We start from the raw sequence: 11,628 nt of genomic DNA on the forward strand, positions 1-11,628 counted from the left end.
TGTTTGAGTGACATGTATTCCCATTGTAAAAACAATGTTTATGAAATTTATTAAGGCTGTATTTATACTTTTGCCTGAAAGTAATATGATGCCTCATGTGCGGCCGTTTATGTATATATGTATATAACTTGAAAGATTGCAGTTGTTGGCTTCAACCCCCACGCATATATTGCGGAGGTGTTCGCAGAAGACGCGTGTTCACACTTAATCCAACGTCTTGGTCCTATTAAGGAGGTGATATCGCAGCGAACGAGGCAACCGGACTATAATGCTTTAACACTTTCACTTAGCCATAGGAGTTTGACGGTGGCGCTACTATATAGCCCCTGGTGGCTCCGCACTCTCCTGAATTCGGGGTGCGTACATGCCTGGCCGGGAAACGGCCCTTCGTTAAGGTGGAGGAATTATAACATTCCAATAGGTCATCGAGTGGTTGACCAGTCTCACGCTATATCATGACAGTCAGTTTTCGGCTTTCTCTACTGAGGTGCTCGTCCGGATGAACAGGGCACATCGCAGTAGTTCTCCTGGTGCCGCCTTAGCCGATAGAGCGGAACGTAAGGAAGCAAAACACAGGAGCCGGGCAAACCCAACATTTGACCAAAGACATGATTTGGAGCTGATGCATATAAGGCCAAACTCGCGACGTCGAACACTCCCTAAGGTATTCGGTCTTTATGGTATAAACCGGGCCTAAACAGTGCCCTTTGTAAGAAGCCCCTGGTGTCCAGGTACGTGAATTATTATGACGTGGCCACATGCCAAGACGTCAGCATCCTTCTCGATAGTACTGAGAATCCGAGGGATGTGTATCAACAAGAGACAGTAAGAAAGGTTTACGCAGGGTCTTAATCTAAAAAGAATCCTTGGAACAGGTCCCTGCTACACGTCTGTGCCTGTGTCTCCGTTGTGTTGTATCCTGGACGGGTGTAGCACGATGGTCATCTATAAAAGAGAGGAACTTAGGTGAAAAGTTGTCGTGCAAAAAGGTAGGTTTAAAGAACCATGTACAATTCAAGATGAGTAAAAATTGCCACTTATCTGCGCGCATTGAGCCCCTTGTATTTGTAATAGGGGTGTGGCCATCAAACCTGTATGAATTACATATAGCTGCATCAGACTCGTCTAACCGTGTCCGTAGTCTTGACGACCTATCGAATGCTTTAGTTGGTGAGGCCGTTCTAGTGTGCGGCTGCCAAGGTAGCCGCACTCTCTTCGGCGCGCAGGGATCGCTCAATATTTCCATTGACTGTAATGATGCCACGTGGACCGGGCATCTTAAGCGTGAGGGAAGCGTAATGCGGTATTGCATTAAAGCGAGTGAAAGCTTCGCGTCCAAGTAGTGCTTGGTAGCCACTTTGGAACGGAGCAATGTGGAAGGTTAAATTTTCACTACGGAAGGGGAAGCTGAATATAACCTCTAGTAGCAGGGAGCCCGTGCAATGAGCCCCTGGGCCTAGCGTTACTCCTTTAAAGGTAGTATTGTTGTGGAAATTTTTCATTGGGTCTATCCCCATTTTACGGATTGTGTCATGATGTATCAGGTTTAGACTGCTGCCATCGTCCATCAGGACTCGTGTGAAGTGGTATCCGTCAATTATTGGATCTAATACCAAGGTAGCCCATCCTGCGCGCCGGATACTTGCCGAGTAATCCTGATGGTCGAAGGTGATCGGCTGAGACGGCCAGTGACAGAACTCCGCGGTGATAGGCCCTTGGGCATATTTATCTGGGAGTGCCGCTTTGTTTCTCCCCTTTATCACGTGTAACACGTTTACTGTTTTGACTTCTGGTGGAAATTTCTTTTGTTCCCCAGTGTCTTGCTTGAGAGGCTCATCCTCGTCTTCTCTTGGTGTATCCTCCCCCTTGTGTACGGCGTTGAGCTTGCCGGACTGCTTGAAGACCCAACATTCTCTGTGGGTATGATTTGCAGGTTTATCGGGGGTGCTATGGATCTGACATATTTGGTCCAGAATTTTGTTTAGGCTGGACAGTTCATCTCTGGCGCCTTTAGAGGACGGCTTTTGCTGACCTGGCCGAGAGCTTCTGAATCCGGCGTTTACCGCCGTGCTCTTCGGGCTGTCTTCTTTATCCGGCGCTTATTATTTTTGTTGCGTCGGGATTTCCCATTTCCATCCCTAACTTCGGATGTATTTGGGTCGCTGGTGCTGCATCTGGCTAGCCAGCTGTCCTCACCCACGCAAAAGCGGGTCATGAGGCTTGTTAATGCTGCCATTGTTCTCGGCTTTTCTTGGCCGAGGTGTCTGGAAAGCCATTCGTCGCGGACGCTATGCTTAGCTGCCAAGGCTTCGGCGTCCGGATAGTCGACTATTTGGTTCTTTTTAGTAAGAAACCTGTTCCAAAGCTTTCGGGCTGACTCTCCGGGCTGTTGAGTTATATGACTTAAATCGTCCGCATCTGGAGGTCGGACATAAGTCCCTTGAAAATTTGCCCGAAAAGCGTCTTCGAGCTCTTCCCAGCTTCCAATGGAGCTTTCGGGGAGGCTTTTAAGCCAGTGCCGAGCTGGCCCTTTGAGTTTGAGGGGTAAATACTTAATGGCGTGGAGATCATCTCCTCGAGCCATATGGATATGGAGGATATAGTCCTCAATCCAGACCCCAGGGTCTGTTGTTCCGTCGTATGCCTCTATGTTTATGGGTTTGAATCCCTCTGGAAATTCATGGTCCAGCACCTCGTCGATGAAACATAGGGGGTGTGTGGCACCCCTGTATCTGGGTGTACCGCATTGTTCGGATGTTTGTTGTGTTGCATCATATGCTGGAGCGCGCTTGCATGGTCCATAGATGGATCTAGTTGCGCCATCCTTTTGGTGCGAGCCCTCGCGTGGATCGCGTATTGGCTTATGTGCGGCGTTGTTTGCCGCTCTATGTTGGCCGTGAGGTCGTCTATCCGGCCAGATGGCCGTTTTAATTTTTGGTTGCGGGGGATCTATGGCCTCCTCATCGAATTTAGGTAGCAACTTCTGCTTCGGGTAGCTCTTGGTGGGGCGATTACCGACGTAATTCGCTGATGTGTTGAGTACTTTACTCCATCTGATTCTGAGTGTGTCTTGCGCAGCCTTGAGCCTTTGCTTCTGCTTTTTTAGACTCCTCGCGGTGGCAACAATCCTTTGACGGGCATTCTGTTGCTCCAGGTGTCTGTCCGGTGTGATTTCGTCCGGACTATTATCTTTGACAGAGCCGGGTTGTTCGGTTTGATTCTCCATGTTGCCGTGGTCCGGCGATGGTTTACCTTGCTCTAACGCTGGGTCTATATGATCATTGTTTATGCCGAGGCGGGATTTGGAGGGGCGCTTACGCCGCCGCTTTGACTGCTTCTCGAGGGGACAACCCTTCGTTGCGTCCTTCCGTTCCTCATCGTCGATTTCTTTTGGTGTGTCCACCATGTATACGTCATGTGATGAAGTGGGCGTCCAGTGCCCTGTGGGCAGTGGTTCCCGTTCGTCTCCTGCATCGTCGTCCATACCGTCGATGTCTTTGGAGTCGAAGTCGAGCATGTCGGTTAAGTCATCGACAATGGCTACTAAGTGGGTGGTGGGTGGGCGGCGAATTTCTTCGTCATCCGCATCCCAATCCTGCCGGACATAGTTCGGTCAAGACTCTCCTGACAAGGAGAGAGACTTTAATGAATTCAGTATGCCACCAAAGGGCGAGTGCTGAAAGATATCCGCGGAGGTGAACTCCATGATTGGCGCCCAGTCGGATTTGATAGGCACGGGCGCAGGCGGTTCGGAGTCCATGGCCGGGGAAGGATCCGGCAGTTTGGCAACACGGCTCTCGTGAAGGGTAAGGTCGATATTCGGCTCGATCGCCGCTGAGGATATGGCCTCCGTGACGGGGTCTATCCACCCATCCATGGATGGCGCAACTGGCTCCGAATTGGGGCTCGGGGCGGCTGCCGGTGCGATCTCCTGAATACTGTCTGATGGCAGAGCTAAATCGTACTCATCGTGATCGTGCGACGCACAAGGCAGAGGCTCGGATCCGTCGAAGATCAAGTCTTCGCGGATATCGGCCGTGTAGTTTAAGCTTTCAAACCTGACCTACTGGCCAGGGGAGTAACTTTCGATTTGCTCCAGATGGCCAAGCGAGTTGGCCCGCAGTGCGAAGCCGCCGAACACAAAGATCTGTCCGGGGAGAAAAGTCTCACCCTAGACTACATCACTATCGACGATCATAGGAGCCATCAAGCCTAACGGCGACGACACAGAGGAACTCTCAATGAAAGCACCAATGTCGGTGTCAAAACCGGCGGATCTCGGGTAGGGGGTCCCGAACTGTGCGTCTAAGGCGGATGGTAACAGGAGGCAGGGGACACGATGTTTTACCCATGTTCGGGCCCTCTTGATGGAGGTAAAACCCTACGTCCTTCTTGATTTATTCTTGATGATATGGGTATTACAAGAGTTGATCTACCATGAGATCGGAGAGGCTAAACCCTAGAAGCTAGCCTATGGTATGATTGTATGTTGTCCTACGGACTAAAACCCTCCGGTTTATATAGACACCGAAGAGGGTTAGGGTTACACAAAGTCGGTTACAAAGGAGGAGATATTCATATCCGTACTGCCTAGCTTGCCTTCCATGCCAAGTAGAGTCCTATCCGGACACGGGATGAACTCTTCAATCTTGTATCTTCATAGCCCAATAGTCCGGCCAAAGGATATAGTCCGGCTGTCCGGAGACCCCTTAATCCAGGACTCCCTCATTGGCCTTGAGGGCATTTGGGTTGAAGCACTTGGCTTATAAGCAGACTTGTTTGGCATAGCCTTCCACTACTAGGGAAAAGGCTACTAGCAGCGCGGGTAAATTGGCTACTAGTAGCACGGGTACCCATGCTATTAGTATCGCGCTACAGCTAAAAGTTAGTAGTACCGCGGGTGGCACCCGCGCTACTACTAAAAATTTAGTAGTAGCGCAGATGTCACCCACGCTACTACTATTTGAAACCCGCGCTACTAATAACAGAATAGTAGTAGCGCATCTATTATACCACACACTACTAGTATCTTAAATACTAGTAGCACACATTTCCCCCCACGCTACTACTAACAAATTAAGAATTAAAAAAAGTAAAAATTAGATGTTGTATTCATGGATGAAGATCAGAGACACGTCCAGTGCAAAATAAATTAAGGTCACAGGACCATCTTAACACTTGCACCGTTCATGGATGCAACATTGAACATCTCAACTTCAAGAGATCACGTGATTCATTTGACAGTAAACGCACACAACCAAAGGTGGGTACCTTTCCTAGTGTTCGATCAGCAGCCTAAACATACCACTTCTCTAGATGTATCTACCAAGGCTCAGAGTTCAGACGCTGGTGGACCCAAATCCTCCCTCCCCCCAAATGATGGTATCGAGGTCCTCCACCTCGGCGACCTCCGGCTTCGCAATCACCTGGACGATCATCTGTACGACGCGGTCGCCGTGCTTCACGGTGAAGTCCACCTCCGAGTGTTTGAAGAGCATGACACCCACCGGGCAGCGGTAGTCCGTGTCGATCACCCCTGTGGCCACGTCGGGAAAGTGAAAACTTGTTAGTGCTCGTCAATGTCCAAATCCAGTAGGGTATTTTCTTACTTTTTAGCACATGCACACGAATCAATAGTAATAGCCAGAGGTTGGTCCTTACTTGTTGCACGAGACGTGAAGAAGTGTGGGTGCCCTCCTTGTTGCATGAACGAATCAACGAGAGACGCTGCCGCGAGCCGTGAAGAAGGTCGGGTCCCTTCCTTCTGTAAATAGCTCAGGTGCCTAAAGTTGTAAGGAATCTTAATACAATGAACTCATAGTAATGCATAATAACAAGAAAAAGAAAAAATAACCATGAATCATACTAAAAAGATCATTCTATGAGTCAAGTTGACAGTTTCAAGACGGCATAAGCATCCTAGATGAAAGAATAACCAGGATTTGTTTATTCATTAGTGTTGATCTCCATGGGCAGCTAGCAGTGTATGCTGATGCACAATGTACACATCGAACCCCCCAAAACCAAAAACATTTCTGAGTGAACAACAAACCAACAGATTGCTCGACCCTGAAAACAAGCAGTTTTTTTACTTTCCTTCTCCATTACTACAAAAGGAAAAGAAACAAACATTTTTTTGTGATTTTCATTTTCTTTTACTACAAAATGCAGTAAAATAAACTAGAATTTTGTGTGTGTTTTTTCCTGTGCTTCGAAAGACAATACATAGAGCAAACAAACAGAATCCTCTCGAGATCTTTACTTTCTCCGTGGTGATTTGTCAACACCGCTGCCATCCTACATATATGGAGTAATTCTCACAAAATGTATACGTGGAGTATCAATGGTTACTGTTTAAAATGATGAGAAAGATATATGTCTTGTGCGTGCAGGTTGGTAATTAATTTTTTTACAGGTGATCCAGAAACATTTCAAGATTGATACGGAACCAACAACTATTACTAGATATAAAGCTTTACACAGAACCAACAACTATTCTTTTAAAAGAATCCAGAAAATGGAATTTTATTTATTATTTCTAATGCTGGGTGTGTGTTTACCTTAGCTCGAGAGGAGTAGCAGTTAAATTGAAAACATGACAGTAACAACATTGCAACAAGCTACTAACATCGCCATAGCAAGTCCACCAATAATAACAGTGGTCCCTGCAATCATGAAGGGTCGGGTTACATCAAGCTGCTTTGAGAAATATTATGAAAAAGACTAGCTCCATCAGACTGCACGTCAGAAGCAAGCAACAACAAGTCAGCAAGCATCCAGATCCAGTAGCTTAATGGAATAAATCTTAAGATTAAAAGTGAAGAGGTTGAAGAATAAGCAAAAAACACGCAAGTCAATAACAACAACAACAAAAACTCAATGGTCAACTGTAATATATCGCACATGGACATGGAGCAGAGCAAACAAGATTGATATTACTTGTTTATTTGGTTCAGAACTTGAGTGAATAAGGCTCGTGCTTAGTCAATCAATAAAACAAGGTTCAGTTTTGGGGTTCAGTTAAGCAGCAGCAGCATCGTCCATGAGAGACATCATTCATTCGGCCACCGAGCAACAAGCATAGCTAATTGCTGACCATCAACAAGCACAGACGACGCATCACTTATACAGCAGCTAAAGTACGAGCTTCTGAAAACTGAAACGGCCATGGGGATGGGGGCGCTGCTTACCCGAGCTAGGAGGAGCCGTCGAGGCGGATGTCGGTGGCCCAGATCAGCTGCACCATACCGGAGCAGACGGCGGCGAGCTCCTCGTCCATGGGCAGGGCATGGTCATCGCCATCCATGGAGGTGGAGGGTGACTGCCGTGCTCCAAATCAAACGAATAAGTGAGGGGGTCGGGGAGAGAAGGAAGAAGGAGGTCTAAATCAAGGCAAGGGAAGGAAAGGCAGAGCTCACCTCGCCAGAGTTGGAGGCGACACTGCAGCCGGAACCCTAGCTGCGGGGAGGGGACGCGGCCGCGAGCAGCGGATATGGACGAAGGGAAGGAAGGAGCTTGGCGAGGGGAGCACGGGCGTGTCCTGCGCACCGGCGAGGGCCGCCGGAACTCGCCGGAATAGCCCGGCGTAGGTGGTGGCGGCGGCGGCTGGGAATGGTCGCTGGAGTCACAACATAGACTTAGAGAGGGAGGGGGAGAGAGATTTTCTCTGACCGGTGCTAGATAGAGGATGGTGCCCTTAGTTGTAGCGCATGCCCGTAAACACGCGCTATTACTAAGCAGGGTCGACCAGCGGGTTTCGTCGACCGATAATAATAGCGCGGGTTATACCTCACGCGTTACTACTATTTTATTAGTAGTAGCGCTTGTTGTACAACTTGCGCTACTAATAGATCCTGTTCGTGGGCATGGATATGAATACTTACTAGTAGCGTGTTTTTTTTAGACCACGTGCTACTAGTAATATTTACTAGTAGAGTGGGTCAATATAGCTCGCTACTGATAATTAGCAGTAGCGCCGTATTTTAAAGCGCGCTGCTGGTAAGATTCTGTATATAAGGTTTTTTCTAATAGTGTTTTTGGGCTTACTTGCAGAGGTCTCAACAGTGGCAGCAGCAGCAGCAGAGTCTTCATTGAATTTCCTCACTGCTTCTCTTGCTTGCTTGCCAATTTGACCTGACGCTTGGCTCATTCATCAGGATAATCCTCACCGCGCTTGAGGCTGGTGGGATCTGCTTCTTGGCCAGGTGCTAAGGGAGGTCTTGGGCATGGAGGATTGGGAGCGAATTTCTTCATGTACTTGGGAGTAACATACCTGTACTCCCTCCACTCTCTTGCCCATCTCCTCTCTATTCTTTGAATGCGCACCTTGCGCTGATTTTTGTCCTCCTTACTAAACTTGGCCTCATCAGGAGTGCAATAGTCCTTATATATATCATCAGGGATCTCAAAAGAAGTATTGACCTCAGGCCTCTTTCCTCCCTTCTATGGCTTCTTTCCATCAGCCATTTTCTTCAGATGAGGAATTTGAACAATGGAATTCTCTGAAGATGTATGCATCTTTTCTTCGAGGAACGCTGCAAATGAGTTAAATTGATGAGAACCTAGTGATTCAACAAATGGCATGAGTACCTGTGAACAGAGTATAGTTGCGAGTAATATGGAGAGGTCATATGCGTTCTCAGAGGTTTTTCAAAAAGAACAAGTTTGAGGATTTTTGACCGGATGAGTCTTGAAGAATTTCACTAAGCGTTCTTTGTCTTAGGTTCCAGAGTTGTATAGATCAAAAATACACACAATTGAGGAATCTTGAAGAAAAATATAGCTTAGAGAAATTAATCAAGAACATATGACATGTGAGGTGTTCAGTGTGTGATGAGTTTGAAGAATAAACACTTTTGAAGATTTTGTAGAAATTTGTTGAATCAAAGAGAGTAGTAAAAGTTACTTTTAATTACCCTGGACGAAGAACATGACAAACTGAGAGGTGTTGATGTGAAGTTCGTCAGTTCAGATCTTCCACGCCCTAACTTGGCAGAGAAAGACAGCTACGGTGGCGGCAGAGTGAAGAAATCCGCAGCCGACGCAAGTACGACGATGACGAAGTCGAGGCAGTGAAGCTCTTCCTCACCGGCGACAATGAAGTAGCGGCGGCACTAGGGTTTGAGAAGCTCGAGCAGGAGTGAGAACGAGCGGAGTAAAAGTGAAGTGAGGAAGGGAAGGAGTATTTATAGCCACGGTGAAAAACTGTTCGCCCGAAGAAATTGGACGAACATGCCCCTGACCCTTCTCATTCGCTTGACATGTGTCACCCACGTACTGAGAAGTGGAGATCGTGTGAGATCGTGGGTGAATAGATAAGTGTTGTCGTGGGATGTGGAACGGTTTGAGCGGCAAAGCCAAAAATTTATATAAGATAGGTTTCAAAGTTCCGTTCGCAATTTCTTCAGCTGACAAGGACACAGTGAAGATTTTGAACGAGATTCAAATAGAACGCACATGAAGAATTTGTGAATAGAATGGGTTGAGTTTAGCATGGAGGGGGAAGGGTCCGATCACATTCACTTAGTAGAACAAGCAACTTGAAGAAATAGCAATAAGTGAATGCTGTAGAGGACACAAACTCATATATATAGCTGATACGTCCATTTTGCATCATGCTTTTATATCAATATTTATTGGATTATGGGCTGTTATTTCACATTATGTCACAATACGTAGGGCTATTCTCTCTTATTTTACAAGGTTTACATAAGGAGGGAGAATGCCGGCAGCTGGAATTCTGGACTGGAAAAGGAGCAAATATTATAGACCTATTCTGCACAACTCCAAAAGTCCTGAAACTCCACAGAACACCTTATAATAAATAATGAAAAATCCTGGCCAAAGATGAAGACCAGGGGGCCCACACCCTTCTCACGAGGGTGGGGGGTGCGCCCCCTACCTTGTGGGCCCCCTGGTGGCTCTCCGATGACCATCTTCTCCTATATGAAGTCTTTCATCGAGAAAAAAAATCAGAAGCAACCTTTCGGGACGAAACTCTGCCGCCACAAGGCGGAACCTTGGCGGATCCAATCTAGAGCTCCGGCAGAGCTGTTCTGCCGGGGAAACTTCCCTCCTGGAGGGGGAAATCATCGCCATCATCATCACCAACGCTCCTCTCATCGGGAGAGGGCAATCTCCATCAACATCTTCATCAGCACCATCTCATCTCAAAATCCTAGTTCATCTCTTGTATCCGATTCTTGTCTTCAAGTCCAGGATTGGTGCTAGTAGGTTGCTAGTAGTGTTAATTACTCCTTGTAGTTGATGCTAGTTGGTTTAATTGGTGGAAGATCATATGTTCAGATCCTTTATGCATATTAATACCCCTCTGATTATGAACATGTTTATGATTTGTGATTAGTTACGTTTGTTCCTGGGGACAAGGGAGAAGTCTTGCTATTAGTAGTCATGTGAATTTGGTATTCGTTCGATATTTTGATGAGATGTATGTTGTCTAGACTCTAGTGGTGTTATGTGAACGTCGACTACATAACACTTCACCATTATTTGGGCCTAGAGGAAGGCATTGGGAAGTAATAAGTAGATGATGGGTTGCTAGAGTGACAGAAGCTTAAACCCTAGTTTATGCGTTGCTTCGTAAGGGGCTGATTTGGATCCATATGTTTCATGCTATGGTTAGGTTTACCTTAATACTTTTGTTGTAGTTGCGGATGCTTGCAATAGAGGTTAATCATAAGTGGGATGCTTGTTCAATTAAGAACAGCACCCAAGCACCGGTCCACCCACATGTCAAATTATCAAAGTACCGAACGTGAATCATATGAACGTGATGAAAACTACCTTGACGATATTCTCATGTGTCCTCGGGAGCGCTTTTCCTTATATAAGAGTTTGTCTAGGCTTGTACTTTGCTACAAAAAGGATTGGGACACCTTGCTGCACTTTATTTACTTTCGTTATTTGTTGCTCGTTACAAATTATCTCATCACAAAACTATCTGTTACCACTTATTTCAGTACTTGCAGAGAATACCTTGCTGAAAACCGTTTATCATTTCCTTCTGCTCCTTGTTGGGTTCGACACTCTTACTTACCGAAAGGACTACGATAGATCCCCTATACTTGTGGGTCATCAAGACTCTTTTCTGGCGCCATTGCCGGGAGTGAAGCGCCTTTGGTTGGTGGAATTTGGTAAGGAAAAATTTATATAGTGTGCTGAAATTTATTGTCACTTGTTACTATGGAAAGTAATTCTCCGAGGGGCTTGTTCGGGGTATCTTTACCTCGACCAGTAGAGCAAAGAGTTGCTCCTCAACCTACTGAACCTAGTGAAAATGAAATTCCTTATGAGTATCCTTCGAGTATAATAGAAAAACTGCTAGCTAATCCTTTTATAGGAGATGGAACAAAGCATCCTGATGAACACCTAATATATGTGGATGCAGTTTGTGGATTATTTAAGCTTGGAGGTATTCCCGATGATGTTGCTAAGAAGAAGGTCTTCCCTTTATCTTTGAAGGGAGACGCATTGACATGGTATAGGCTATGTGATGATATGGGATCATGGAACTATAGAATATTGAAATTGGAATTTCATCAAAAGTATTACCCTATGCATCTTGTTCATCGTGATCGCAATTATATATATAATTTTTGGCCTTGCGAA

The 11,628-nt window shown here is 46.3% G+C and overlaps 1 long non-coding RNA gene across 1 annotated transcript; it reads right to left on the reverse strand.

Moving 5' to 3' along the window:
* Window positions 1-5,111: 5,111 nt before the first annotated feature.
* Window positions 5,112-7,710, reverse strand: LOC125548220 (uncharacterized). Its single transcript, XR_007300941.2, has 5 exons — window positions 7,419-7,710; window positions 7,191-7,321; window positions 6,561-6,665; window positions 5,662-5,783; window positions 5,112-5,536 (listed from the first exon to the last, which is right to left on the reverse strand). It is a non-coding gene; the product is annotated as an uncharacterized LOC125548220 (long non-coding RNA).
* Window positions 7,711-11,628: the final 3,918 nt, after the last annotated feature.

The sequence above is a fragment of the Triticum urartu genome, chromosome 3A (genome assembly GCF_056163025.1).
Source record: "Triticum urartu cultivar PI428250 chromosome 3A, HENAU_Tu73, whole genome shotgun sequence".
NCBI lineage: Eukaryota > Viridiplantae > Streptophyta > Magnoliopsida > Poales > Poaceae > Triticum > Triticum urartu.